Source organism: Crocodylus porosus, unplaced genomic scaffold, assembly GCF_001723895.1.
Source record: "Crocodylus porosus isolate Cpor-Errol unplaced genomic scaffold, CroPor_comp1, whole genome shotgun sequence".
In the NCBI taxonomy this organism is placed as follows: domain Eukaryota; kingdom Metazoa; phylum Chordata; order Crocodylia; family Crocodylidae; genus Crocodylus; species Crocodylus porosus.
The window spans coordinates 25,390,919-25,405,741 of NW_017728913.1; the positions used below are offsets into that span (position 1 = coordinate 25,390,919).

The following is a 14,823-nucleotide window of genomic DNA, read 5'->3' on the forward strand; positions in this document are numbered from 1 at the left end:
GCTGGCCCCTCGTGGATGTGTGCCAGCATAATTTTCTCAAACAGCTTGCCTAGGATCAAGGTAAGACCAACTGGCCTATAGTTTCCTGGGTCCTCCTTCCTCCCCTTTTTGAAGATGGGAACCACGTTGGCCCTTTTCCAGTCCTCTGGGACCACACCAGAGCACCACAAGTGCTCATAAAGCTGTGCCAGGGGTCCTGTAATGACCTCGGCCAATTCCTTTAGGACTCTAGGGTAGAGATCGTCCGGGCCGGCTGACGTGAACACGTCCAGCCCCTCCAGAAGCCCCCAACTAGTTCCTCACTAAACCTTGGCCCACGTGTGCCTCCCCTGGGGCCCGAGGGGGGCCCAGCAGGGAGGTGGCTGTTCTGGTCCCTACTTAGGAAGACAGAGGCAAAGAAATTGTTAAACATGCTAGCTTTGTCTTCTGGTGTGACGACCAAATTCCCCAACGCATCTTGCAAGGGCCCCACATTACCCAGGACCTTCTTTTTGCCCCCTATGTATTTAAAAAAAGAACTTCTTATTGTCCTTAATCTGAGAAGCTAGTCCCAGTTCCATCTCTGCCTTGGCCTTCCTAACTGCCCCCCTACAACCCCGAGCGACTGCAAAATAGTCATCCCTGGTGATGACCCCTTCTTTCCATTGGGTGTATGCCTCCTTTTTAGCAAGGAGACATTCCCAGATGCTTTTAGTGAGCCATGGAGGCTTGTGTGCTCTCCTGCTCCCTTTGATCCTTGTTGGGATTACTTTCCTTTGGGCTTCGAGGATTTTACCCCATAGCAGATTGGTACAGACTATGGGGGGTTTTGCCTTCCTCTGTAATCATGTGTGGCCCTCTACCTGGGACCTCTTGAGTATATATTGACAACGTTTTACAGAAGCAGGACATTGGCTGCTGCGATTCCCCTGCTTTACTTGTGGCAAGTTAGGATGCTGAGTTTCTGTTGTGTCAAGGTTGAGTGTAGTCTTATGTAGAGTTTAGATGATAGTTGTATAGGATGGTTTGGATAACAGTGTTCTTGCCTCAGGCAAAGTTGGACTACATGACCTCTGAAGGTCCCTTCCAGGCCTACTTTTCTATGACTCTGTGACAAGCAAAGCTCACCTTTGTGCCACCATAAAAATATTTATGGCAGCATAACTCGCTAGTAAATAGATATCCTAGCCCCTTGTCACACTCCGAGTGCCCAGAAATGTTGCTGGAACCAAAAGTAGTCACAGTTTGTGATGCCTTAAATGGGAGGACTTCTGTTTGCTTATTGTGTGCTTCATGAATTCTCCTGCAGGGGAATATGCATGGTGCACTTGCAGACACAAGCCCTGGGAATCTCCCTGTAGGGGAGTCCTATGGCGTGTGTATCTCACTGTCATGCAGACACATGCGTCAAATCAGGGTGCGGCATCAGGGGCCCCTATCCCACAGGATTGGGGTCCCTGAAGCCCCTGGGAATGGCAGGGGCCATACCTTGTGGGACACTGACCCCAGCAACATCTATAGATGCAGCAAAGCAGATCAGCTGTGCCAATACGCCTCACTGATAATAAGCAAGATAACTATCACTGATGATAAATAGCTTCTGTGTCTAATAATTGTTACAAAATAACGGGAGTAGAAAGCGAAGAAAACATATGCTTTATAATGGAAACTTCAGTGCAGCTAATCTTTTTTCATGTTGGACCACAGATGTTACAGTGTATAAATGGTGGTGTTTCTGAGTGAGACTCTAGCTTGTTACTATATAAAGACTAAGAACAAAGCCTTCACCATCAAAGCTAGTCAGTGTTTTTTCATTAAAGTAAAGCAAGCCTAGAAAATAGGGCATTCTTTAAAAAGATTCCCGATGTTTCACAGCTTGATTTTTATTAGCATTTCAGTTGTCTAACAGAAAGTACCAAAGGTACTTTATTGCAGCTTCTGGTCATTCTGGGAAACATTAGTGTGTGGAACAATGATACCTTGGAGAGAAGCTTCCTTAAACTTTTTGTCTTGGTTTCTCGTGCAACATTCAGTGGCAAAAGGGTAACAAAAGCCCTAACTTTTCTGTTTCATTTTCCTTTCAATTGCATGTGTTTTTGTTTATTCATCTAAAGCTTCCAGAGAGATACTTCATCACACGTTGTATATGAGATACCACATATGGCACTTTGCATAAACCAGATCATGTTTTATGAATATTTAACTTGAGCTGAACTTTTCAGAAAGAAATAATGACCTTGAAAACTTCCAGTACCATTACAGCATTGTTACACAAAGGCCATTGCTTCTGTCATTAATCATAATATACTGTGCCTACAGCTATTGTTGGCTTTTCAAAGTGAATTATTAAAAGATACAGGAACATGAGAAGTATTTATTGCAGATCATTTTATCAAACCAAAAGGGCAGGAGTCATTTTATACAAACTACAGACAGAGATTTTTTTCATCTGCATTTACAGTAGGTCTGTAAGTTTGTAACTTTGTGAACAGTGTTTTGGCATGTGTCAGCTCAAAATCAATATGCCATTCAAGCAATAAGGATTAATATACTAGATGCTAAATATTAGTGTTTTCATTCACAAAGACATCTTTGATGTGAGTTATCCTCCTTTCTTTAAAGCAACATCAGCTAAAACTGTGCTACATATTTAAGCATTGTTTTGTTCTTGTATTTCTAAGTTTTCATGGAAATATGCAGGATGGGATTATGAATTCTCAAAGGGAGACCTGTTAGGTAAAGAAACAAATATATAACAGCCTGTTAAGCTTAATTAAATCTTCATTGCTAAAACAATATATTGATGTGTAGGTAACAGACATGCTGACAGCATGAAGTTTCAGATGCAAATGGAAATACAGAAAAAGGAGATCTTACAAGAAGATGAAAATCAAATAGATGACATGTTTAGTGAAGAAGCTTAGCAGATTCTTAAAATAGGGTGGAAAAAATACTCATACTGAGGGTCTGTACTTGTTATAAGGAGGGAGTATGATAGATAATTTCACCATTTTCATTACTGGATCTACACATTAATTCCCTACAGCTGAAGTGCCTCACAATAAACATAATCAAAAGCTTTTTGAAGACAGAGTGAAACAAATTCACTGGCTTCAGTAATATTTTGATCAGGGACAGGGTTACTCAGCCCACAGTACTGTCTCATCTAGGTTGCAGGGCTCCCCAAGGGTCTGGAAATGTGGTGGCAGGGGAGCCATGGAAATATGAATTGCTGCTGCCCCTTGTCAAATGTCCAAATCTGTGGGGAGTGCTGCGGGCTAGATAATGTGGCCCTGCATACCAGGTCATACTAGTGTGTGGCTAGATCCAGTTGTGCTGGATTGGACCAGCATGAAGGACCAGATTAACCTTTTAGTGGGCCCTAGGCAAACAAACTTGTGGGCTCCAGGCTGGTTGAGACCCCCCTGCTCCCCACCCCAGTGCTGCCACCCACAGGGAGCAGGATTTGGAGATGCCTCTAGGAAGCAGCCACCAGTACAGCAAGGCAGGGAGAGGGAAGGGGAAGGCAAGGCAAGGCAAGGGAAATGGAGGGGCCATTTATGCCACCACCATGGAAGGAAGGACCGGGGCCCCCCTGTAGCTCAGGGGCCTAGGCATGTGCCTAATTTGCCTATGTGTTAATCTGGCCCTGCCAGCATGCGGAGGTGAGGACAGCATGCAGCCAGATCTGGGTATGCAGGGTCAGGCTGGCTTGCTAGATCCTACCAACGGGCTGTTCCTGTGCATTGTCTCTCAACAGGATCTGTCCTGCGGATGGACCACACATCCATGTGGTGAGCCACATTCACAAAAGATGACCATAACCTGGGACGAGTTCAGAGAAGAGCTAGTAGGATGATCAGGATTATGAAGTCTACCTTAACCTAGGGGCCTTGTTTCAGGTCACGCTTATGCTTTATTTAGATTGTAGTAAGCATTGCCACAAGTTAGAAAGTTTTCTGGGTGTGGTAATGCTTCCTGTAAACTAAATAAAATGTGCCCTAAGTACCACAGCTGTTCAAGACTGGTGTGCTGTGATGTGCTCAAACCAACAAACAGCTGTTTGTCAGCCCTGCCTGTCCCTCCCTACATTCCCCCACCTCCCTCCCAGCACTGCAGCTTGGCATGCTACAGTGCCTGAGACAGTTGTACCTGAGGGGCCTGAACTGGTGTGGTTGGGAGGCTGGGATGGACCAACAAAAGATAGTTGGTCCTAACCTGTCCAATACACTGGAGCCTCCTGATCACATTACACCCATGGGGCAATTCAGATCAGCAGGTCCTGATGATCTGCACCCGAGAGTGCTGAGGTAATTAGCAGAGGTCATTGTGGGACCTCTGGTACAACTTTACGAGCACTCATAGTGCTCTGGCGAGGTGCCGGAGGACTGGAAAAGGGCCATTGTGGTCCCCATTTTCAAAAAAGGGAGGAAGGAAGACCCAGGAAACTACAGGCCCGTTAGTCTTACCTCAGTACTGGGGAAACTCTTTGAGAAAATTATCCAGGAGCACATCTGTGAGGGACCAGCAGAGGAGATCATGCTTAGGGGCAACCAACATGGGTTCATTCAAGGCAGGTCCTGTCAGACCTACCTGATGGCCATCTATGACCAGGTCACAAAATCCTTGGATGCAGGTGTTGTGGTGGACATAGTCTTTCTGGACTTTATGAAGGCCTTCGACACTGTCTCTCACCTCATTCTCATTAAGAAATTAGGGAACTGTGGCATCGATGCCTTAACAGTTACGTGGGTCGCAAATTGGCTGGAGGGCCGCACCCAGAGAGTGGTGGTAAATGGGTCTTTTTTGACCTGGAGTGAAGTGGGCTGTGGGGTCCCCCAGGGCTTGGTCCTTGGGCCCTTAGTGTTCAACATCTTCATCAGTGACTTTGACGAGGGGGTGAAAAGCACCTTGTTCAAATTTGTGGATGACACTAAGATGTGGGGAGAAGTGGGCATGCTGGAGGAGAGGGACAGGCTTCAACTAGATCTGGACAGGTTACAGGGGTGGGCAGATGAGAACAGGATGGGTTTCAGTACTGACAAGTGCAATTGCACCTGGGGAGGAAGAACCAGCAGCATACCTACAGGCTGGGGAACTCCCTTCTCGTCAGTGCAGAGGCAGAAAAGGATCTTGGAGTCATTATTGATGCCAAAATGAACATGGGATGCCAATGTGGGGACGCAGTCAGGAAGGCTAACCGCACCTTGTGGTGCATGCACAGATGCATCACAAGCAGGTCCAAGGAGGTGATCCTCCCCATCTATGCGACACTGGTCAGGCTGCAGTTAGAGTACTGGGTCCAGTTCTGGGAGCCACGCTTCAGGAGGGATGTGGCCAGCATTGAGAGAGTCCAGAGGAGGGCAACTTGCATGATGTGGCCGGGGGCAGCAGGGCAAGCTCTACATGGGGAGGCTACAGGACCTGAACCTGTTCTGCCTCCACGAGAGAAGGCTGAGAGGGGACCTGGTGGCCATCTACAAACGCAAGGGAAGTGGTGCTCGCTCCTACCCTGGGAGTCTTCAAAAGGAGGCTAGATAATCACCTAGTCAGGGTTGTTTGACCCCAGCATTCTTTCCTGCCCATGGCAGGCGGTCAGACTTGATGATCTACTTAGGTCCCTTCTGACCCTACCAACTATGAATTAGCTCAACACATGTTAGGTATTATGATCTTGAGATACTTATTGATGGAAGAGTCCTGACTTGGTTATGCAGTGATATAGCAATGATGACACTTAGCACATGTTTTACTGCTTGAACAAATGGGTGCTAGCATTTATTTAAGTGCAGTTAACACATCCAAAATGAAACAAATAACAAGGCCTTAGGTCTGCACAGTAAACTTTGGGCTTGCTTACATTAACTCTTATGACCTGCTGATGGCCCTGAAAATATGAGCATCTCTGTATTAATGAAAGAAAAAGAGTTTTCTGAGTGTTTTGTTTATGCAGCTTCATGTCAGAGTTAACTCTGGGTTGCACCGCAGAGCTCAGGTTGCAGTAAGGGTAGTCTGTTCACATAGAGATAAGGTGAACAATGTTGTCAGGGTTGTCCAGCACTCTAGATGCATTACTGTCAGCTCTACACTCCCTCTCCAGGGATGATTGACCCACAGTCCCAAGCTCTACTGCCCAGAGGGTAGTACTTCTTGGGAGCAAGTCAGGCCACTCCAGAACCAGGAGGGAATTGCAGCAATGGGAGCATGGAGCTGGGAGGTAGAGAAGCATGAGGGCTGTGGCTTCCTTCCACAGGTCCCCCACATTCCTGTTCTGGAGTGCAGGACAGGGGGAGAGAGGTGTGCTGTGCCATCCTCTGTCAACTTGATCCCAGACCACTCCACCCCTTACCAGCCTGATTGCGGCCCCTGCAGCCTTCTCCAGAGAGGACTATGCCTTTCATTCTGAGCCAGGAAAAAGCTATGGAAAAGTTCAATCAATCACAGTTACATGAGGTTAATTGAAAATTTCCCACATCACCTAGCCTATTTCCCCCATGCCTCTGCACCTCCTGGCTCCACGGTCCCACCATCACAACCCCGCTTTGCCCCCAATCTCTCATTCCACCCTTCTCCCCACCCCCACGAAGGGATATAACCTAGGCATCTTGGCCCCTAGCCATGCCTCTGCCAGCCAACACTCTTGTGGCAAGTCAGATGTGTACCAGTTAAAAATAGTATTAAGCCTTAACATATGACTGCTCAGAGCAATTGTTCTAACTTTAATACTGCATAAGATTCCATAGATTTAGTACAGTTAAATATAATGTGTAAAAACACCCTTATTATGCTATCTTTACGTATGCTGCATTACTCCTTGCAGGCTGTATTCTGAAATAGAAACACTGTGGTTTACTGTGTAGACATGACCTAAATAGACATGGCCTGATAGATGATATGCTTATTTTCTGTGAATACATTACAAGGTAAATGCAAGGCAAAAAGTACTACTTAAGTGAAAAGACACTGTTGGCACAAGAAGAAATGAGTGTAAAATCTGGCTATGTGTAAATGTAGGCTGGAAATTAGAAGGTAGCACCCATTCTGACTTACCTTATCAGTTTTAGCATGTGCATTCTCTGTATTTCAAATCATTTTCTACAGTAATGTGGAAAGAGTGGCAACTTTTTGACACTAGGGTTCAAATCTGAGTAGCCTCTTCCAGAACGAATAACTTAAAGTGAATTATTGCATCTCTTTTTTTGTATGTAAAATATATGAGGCTATGTAACCTTTTTTTTCAAATATATGCACTATTTGAAATTATTTTGATGTGACTTCTGCTATTTTTGCAAGAAAGGAAACTACATGAGAACAGTTGAGTAACCAATAACTTTACTAACTATGAAAAACACACAAAATCTAGCTATATACACATGGCTGCTCTAATTATGCTGGCTTTCCAACACGGTGGTACATAGGGGTGCTTCTGTATGACATACAAACAATTTTTTAAAATGTTAGTTTCTTCCTATACTCTAAATTTCCAAGAACTTCATTTTCTCTGTTGCTATTTTAAATTATATCTATTAGGGCTGTGCAAAACAGCACCATTTTGTTTCAACTTCCATTTCGCTGTTTCGAAGCAAAGTTCCGTTTCATTTTGTTGAAACTGTTTCACTATTTTGATGCTTTTCAACATTTTACCCATAGGCTATAATGGGGAATCACATCAGTGCCTCTGACTTTGTTATTTCTTGCCTGATTTGGATGGTAGCCTCTTCAGAGGGCAAGAAGCCTGCCAAGATTCAAGGAGACAGGTGCAGGGGGTTTTGTGAAACTGCATCTCAAACTGTTCAAAGCAAAACTAGTATCACTTGCCAGCCACATAATGTCATCCCACATGCAGATCCAGGGGTCCACTCCCCTGGGAGGAGCCTGGCACAGCCCTGCTGCCCTCTAAGGGGGTGGAGGCCCCTGGATCTGCATGTGAGATGACAGCAGGCTGCCGCTGTTAGCTGGAGTCAGCACCAGCACTGGGTTCTTCCCAGCTGGCAGCAGCAGCATACTCCCATCCACATGTTCCACAGCTGGTGAATGTGGAACTTTTAAAAAATAAAACAAAAACCTTGCACTCACCAGCTCTGGCAGCAGTGATTGGGGCTTCTGGGTGCTCAAGATAGAGCCCCCCCCCTCCCGCACAGGGCAATGGGGGGCAGCAGAAATTGTTCCCCCACCTGCAATCAGCAGCATGGGGCAGTGAGAGGCAATGGGGATTGCCCCATCCCCCTGCCCCCCACCTGGCATCTGCCCCATGGTACAGGTGCAGTGCTGCAGCTGCCCCATGGTGCGAGTGCATTGCAGATCTGCAGGGTGCCATATGCTCTTCCGGAGCTGGGGTGGATCCACCTGTCAACTGGAGTTCCTCGTTCAATTCCCCTGCTCTCTAATCGTTCCTTCAGCTGTTCCAGCGGGGGGGATGGCCCCCAGATCTGTGCACGGGGTTTCAACAGACTGTTGTTGTCTGGAGAAGTAGCTCAGAGCTGCCACCATCACCAGCTGGCAGCAGCAGCCTGCTGTCATCCTGGAGCCTGCACCCCCTGGGGAGGGCGGGGGTCAAGATCGGGTAGCTGGGGAATTGAACTGGAAACAGGGAATGCTCAGGGACCTGAACATGGCCCTGGATTGATTCCCTAGCTCTCTGATCATTCTCCCACCTCTTCCCAGGGGGTGTGGGCCCCCAGATATGTGCACTGGGTTTCAACAGGCTGCTGCTGCAGGCTGGGGCCAGCAGCAGCACCACAGTTTTCCTAGTGCTTGGTGTAGGCTGTGCCGAGCAGCTGCCGAGCTGCTGCCGAGCTGCTGGCCTCAGTCTGCAGCGGCAGCCTGCTGAAACCCCATGTGCAGATCTGGGGCCTGCGCCCCCCCGGGAAGAGCTGGGGCAATGATCAGAGAACTGGGGGGGAGCAATCAGAGCTGGGGAATCAAACCAGGAGCTATATGTCAATATCAAAGCAGTCCTTCCCCTCTCTTCCCCCTCCCTGTCTTTAGTTTCTATTTAGCTGCAAACTCAAAATGTTTAGAAACTTTTGAAATATTTTTTGTGCCCTCGTTTCATTTTGAAGATGCTTCAATTTCGTTTCAAGATTGAAACTCATTGACACAGTTTCCAAACGAAACACCCATCGAAATTTTGCACAGCCCAAAGTTTCACAAATTTATATTTATTTTATTTTTATTTTAGTTATCATATATATAATTTATATATGAAAGAATGCAGTACCATTTCTGTTCAGTATCTGCATGTATGCTGTTTGTATGAACAGGTTATTGGAGAAAATGCATCCAGGAGTATATTTAAAATGTACATGTAGCAAGTGTATAGTTGTTAAAGCTTTAAAACTTGCTTTCATGCTAGTAAAAATCAGTAGCATGACAGTTCCAAGAAAGTGAATATAAAAGGTCATGAATATGGTCAAAGTGAAATCATTTAGAAAAAAACAAATGCATAGTTACAGAATTATACTGCAATATTCACCCATTTGCATTCAGTTCACTGATGTTTATTGCTTAGGACTGAGTATTTAAACTTAAACTCCTTTTGAATTGCTGCCTTTGAATTGTGACTTAAGCATGTGTCTTACAATTCAAAGGAGTATTTGAAAAGGAATATTACATTGTAAGTGCCTGAACACTAAGACATCCAATACTGTAAAATTGTACTCTGTCACCTTGTGGCACAATAAAATTCTACTTTCCCAAATATCTACCATATATTAGTTTAAACAACATTGGCTCCCTTTATTTATTGGGCATCTTCACTATGTAACATTTGGCTGGCTTGTGAAGTTTCCAGTTTCTTTGCCTCAATATGAAGATGAACACATTTCCTTGAAATACTGCTTGTCCTGTATTTCAAGAAAATGAGATTCTGCTCCAGCAAGTTGAAATCTTATTCCCCTTTCTTTTTATAGTAATAATTTATACATAAAGTGCTGTAGACATATATTTAGATTGGTTATAATAACTTGTAAAAGTATTTTATTTAAAAACCCAATTAAGGCTTGGTCAGATACAGTGCTAAACCCACTTAAGGACAAACTCTCACAATTTTTACAGAATATCTGATTTACATGTTACCACAACTACTCTTCCCTTTTGCTTTTCAGACTTAGAAGTCATGGTCATTACTACCTAGGATCTAGGACAAAGGGCTAAAATGAGGTGATGCAGTCCCTGAAACAAGATAATAAAGACTCAAAATATGTATAGTAATTTTAAATTTATTTTTAAAAAAAAGCTCAGCTGCTGTACAATATTTTATTCTTTATTATGATTATATGCTGCCTCTAAGTTGTGATTTAAACAAGATAACAGTAGATGGTAAGGGAAGAAAGAGGAGATTGAATTAAAACTAGAGAGTTGGCTTTTGATTTAACTATTAATGTTCTGAAGAAAAAAATTTGATCATCCTCAGGGGAAGTGCAACTTTCACAAGGTACAACACTATTTTAAAAGGCAAAATGATAAGGATGCTGGTGCTACAACAAGGGTAGGTAGTTTAGAAAAATAGATGAATAAAGAGAAACATGATACTTATATTCAGATTAGTGAATGTTAAATCTAGCAAATTTGTCTTAAGACTGCCTGCATATTTTGACCAAAATTAACAAAAGTGCAGACCTCAGTTAGTCTGTGGAAATAATATGGGACTAATTAACACTCTGAATTTATGCAAGTAGGTTAGACTTTATATATATATATATATATATATATATATAGGTAAGATTTTTTTATTTGAGCACTGCATTGTTGCCTGCATGGTGTTCAGTGATGCTGGGCTGGTTGAAGAATTACCCAGTTAATTCATTCTGCAAATCTGAAATTCCAACTCTGTTGTTGGAAATAAATATTTTTTTTATAGTTACACAGTATTATTCATCGGAGTTGTTCCTCAAGAGCAGGTTAGGCAGGTTTTAAGGGCTAAAGAATTATCTCATTTTACCTTGAAGATTTTCATTTGTATTATTACTCTTTTTTTTTGAAAGCTAAAGAATTTCTCATGATCTCTTTCTTCAGTGATGGTAGGAAGTCTGAGATTAGTTACCAGATGTAGCTAACAAAGCTGAAAAGATACTCCAAAGTCCTGTCCATCCTGCTTAGACTTGATACAGTCATTATGATCCTGCAGTTGTGTAGCTCCAGGTCCAGAAAAAAGGACCTAGATATTTCCTTTGCAACTTAAACTAAATTTAGGTGCCTGAGTCTTAGAGAAAAGAAATCTTCAGTTTATCCAGGATGAGAATTTTAGTGCCTTCTCATTGGGATTTACAAGCTAGGTATGCCTGAGACTAAGGGGCTTTGAGGTAGGAGGTGGTTAGTCTTGGCTCTTTGAGAATATCCCATACACCAGGCTAGGCTTCAGGTATGGGGCACTTTCCAACCTTCCTGTTGAAGCTGTGCCATTATATTATCCAGAATACAAGATTAATGGGCCCAGAGAGAAAGTATGCAATGGGAAGCACGACTCATTATGGCCAAGTGGCTGCTTATGCATTCTGCATTAAACAACCACTAAATAAAATGCATAAGCAGGCCTAGAAGCAGAAACTGAAATCCAGGACTTCTCACTCTTTTCACTTACCATGCAAGAAACTTAAGTGTCTCACTTAGGTTTCTGAATAACATTCTTAGAGATGGCCACCTACAAGTTAGACATATATCTTTTTTGTGGAACTAAGCATACATCTAGATATCTTCACATGATATCAAATTGATATTCCACATACAATTTTTTTTTTAATAGGAGTTGGTCAACAGTGTCCCCAGTACAGACCCTAAAAAGTCAGGAAAAGCCTCTTGACCATACCATACTCTGTGTCCATTCAAGTAGTTTCTACTCAATTCACATCTTCGTAATAAACTTCCTTCCAAGATTTCAACTTGCTTATACAGATGAGAAATCACACTATGTAAAAGAACATTAGTCTCTCTCAGAGCATAATGCAAAATTTAATCAGACTTAGTAACATCAGCAAATATTGAGGTTTGATACCCAGGTTAAGTTTGCAGTGTGTTATGTTAGAAAGGTGTATGAATGTATAATGCTTTGTGTTGTATGGTGAATGAATAGTTTTATTCCCACTTGGTTGCTTCAATCCTGCATTAAGTTACAGGAAATAGTAGCCATTCTGAGCAAGAGAAACTTGTAAATAACCAGGAAGAGAGAAATACAGATAATTATTCATACCTTTGCTAATTTAAAACTCACTTTAATGATATATTTGAGAAATTCTGGCAATATTTTAGCTTTATTAAAAGTGTGATTGATAAAAAAACAGGTGTTTGCAAAATGGGATGAATACAATGTTTGATTCTGAAAAAATTATTAAATTTTCTAACTTTTAACTAAATGTCATCTAACTAGATTTTAAGAAGGCCTTTGGTACAGTATCTCATTCTGGTGTCGTAAATAAACTGATAGGCTGTAATGTAAATGATTACATAGTCAGGTGGGTGGCAAATTGGCTTAGAGGTCGCACCCAGAGTATGGTTGTAGGCGGGTTATTGACTTGGAAAGATGTGGGCATTGGGGTCCTGCAAGGCTCTGTCCTTGGACTGGTGCTATTCAATGTCTTTATCACTGACTTGGATGAGGTTGTGCAGAGCCCTGTCCAAGTTCTCAGATGATACCAAAAAATGGGGCAAAGTTAAAACATCAGAGGGTAAGGAACTGATCCAGGTGGATCTGGACAGGTTGGAAAAATGGGCAGAATAAATAGGATGCAGTTCAACAAAGACAAGTACAAGGTGCTGCACCTGGGCAAAAAGAGCCACCAACACACTTACAAGCTGGGGGATGACCTTCTCAGCAGCACAACAGCGGAAAGGGATCTTGGAGTCATAGTTGACTCCAAAATGAACATGAATCATCAGTGTGACAAAGTGATCAACAAGGCTAACTGCACTTTATCATGCATTAGCAGATGCATGATGAACAGGGCCAGGGAGGTGATGCTTCCCCTCTAGGCAGCACTGGTCAGGCCACAGTTGGAGTTCTGCATCCAGTTTTGAGTGCTGCACTTCAAGAGGGATGCGGAGAATCTTGAGAGGGTTCAGAAAAGGGCCTCTTGTATAGTCAGAGGCCTGCAGGAAAGGTCCTATGAGGAGAGACTGAGGGATCTAGATCTCTTCAGCCTTCGCAAGAGAAGGCTGAGAGCTGATCTTAAGGCTGCCTATAAATTTATCAGGGGAGGGCAGTAGGGAACAGGAGATGCTCTATTTACTAGGGCACCCCCTGGAGTAACTAGGAACAATGGCCACAAAGTGATGGGGAGCACATTTAGGTTGAACTTCTTCACAGTAAGGGTTGCCAGAATCTTGAATGGGGTTCCAAGGGATGTGGTCGTCTCCCCTACCTTAGGGGTCTTCAAAAGGAGACTGGAAATGCACCAAGCTGGGGTTGTCTGCCTCCAGAGCTCTTTCCTGCCTAGGGCAGGGGGTCGGATTATATGACCTACTGAGGTTCTTCTGACCCTAACATTTATGAATTTTTGAAACTTTAGAATTACTTTAGCTCTTAAACTATGTAACAGATTTAATTGAAAATTTTCAGGAAAATGCCCAAAGATTTTGTGCTGTACATGTGGAGAAGAGAGAATATTCTTTATATGGAACAAAAAACTTGACTCCCTTCATTAAGACTAGAGACAGACATTCCAAAAGCCTGAGCTTGAATTGATTCAATCTTTGCAGGTTAGTTTGACCTGCAGAGCTTGAACTGATTTGGGGGTGGGTAGACATTCACTTTTAAATCAAGAAATGCAGGCACATGCCTGCAGTGGCTCAAGCTAGAAGCTGGGGGGTGCTAGAGCAGCCCTCCTTTCCCTTCAATAGTGCTGAGCTGAGGGGGGGTATGGCCAGGCCATGGCAGGAGGCTCTGATTAGGGAGGGTTTTCAACCTCCACCCTGGCCTGAACAGTCCCAGGCTTTTCCCAGCTCACTGCTCAAGGGGCTGGAGTGTTGCCAGCTCCCTGCTAGCACTCTGAGGCAAGGAGTGTGTGTATGCAGTGCATGCATCTGTTGATGACACTGAGCTCTTCAGTCTCCCTCTCCCTGCTTCTTCATACTGTCTGCAAACGTGATAGCTGAGGGAGCCACCAGGAAGCTAATAACACAACATTCATCAGCCCATCAAGAAAAGGAAAGCCTGTCTCATTAGTTCAAGCTCTTTTTAAACAGCTTTTTCATAGACTTTCATAGATTTCATGGACATTAGAGCTGGAAGGAACCTCGGAAGATCATCAAGTCCAGCCCCTGCCCAAAGGGCAGGAAGTCAGCTGGGTCATAGGATCCCAGCAAGATAAACATCCAATTTACTCTTGAAGGTGTTCAATGTACATGCTTGAACCATCTCCAATGGCAGGCTGTTCCAGACCTTGGGGGCTCAGACAGTAAAGAAATTCTTCTTATGTCCAGCCTGAAACAGTCTTGCAGGAGTTTATAACCATTTGACCTCATTATCCCTTGGGGTGCTGTGGTGAACAAACATTCCCCAGATACTGGTAGTCACCCCGATAAACTTATAAATGGCCATCAGATCACCCCTGAGCCTGCATTTTTCCAGGCTAAAGAGCCTCGTAGATCTCAGCCTGTCATTCTAAGGTCTGTTTTCCTGACCTCTGATCATTCGCGTGGCTCTTCTCTGAACTCTCTCAAGCTTCTCCACATCCTTTTTGAATTGTGGAGCCCAAAACTGCATGCAATACTCCACTGCGGCCTCACCAAGGCTGAGTACAAGGGGAGAATGACATCCTGGGATTTGCTTGAGAAGCATCTATGGATGCAAGCCAGCATTTTGGTTGCTTTACTAGCCACAGCATCACATTGCAGGCTCATGTTCATCTT

The 14,823-nt window shown here is 43.8% G+C and overlaps 1 protein-coding gene and 1 long non-coding RNA gene across 2 annotated transcripts in view; one reads left to right on the top strand and one right to left on the bottom strand.

The window, feature by feature from the left end:
* LOC109309752 overlaps window positions 1-14,694 on the bottom strand; it is an 18,419-nt gene extending 3,725 nt beyond the window's left edge. The window contains exons 1-2 of the long non-coding RNA XR_002101031.1: window positions 14,685-14,694; window positions 72-75 (exon numbers count right to left, since the gene is read on the bottom strand). This is a non-coding gene — a long non-coding RNA (uncharacterized LOC109309752). The remainder of the gene's footprint in view (window positions 1-71; window positions 76-14,684) is intronic.
* The window catches only part of GALNTL6 (polypeptide N-acetylgalactosaminyltransferase-like 6), a 934,188-nt gene that overhangs the window by 192,929 nt on the left and 726,436 nt on the right, over window positions 1-14,823 (top strand). The gene's annotated exons all lie outside the window — the stretch shown is intronic.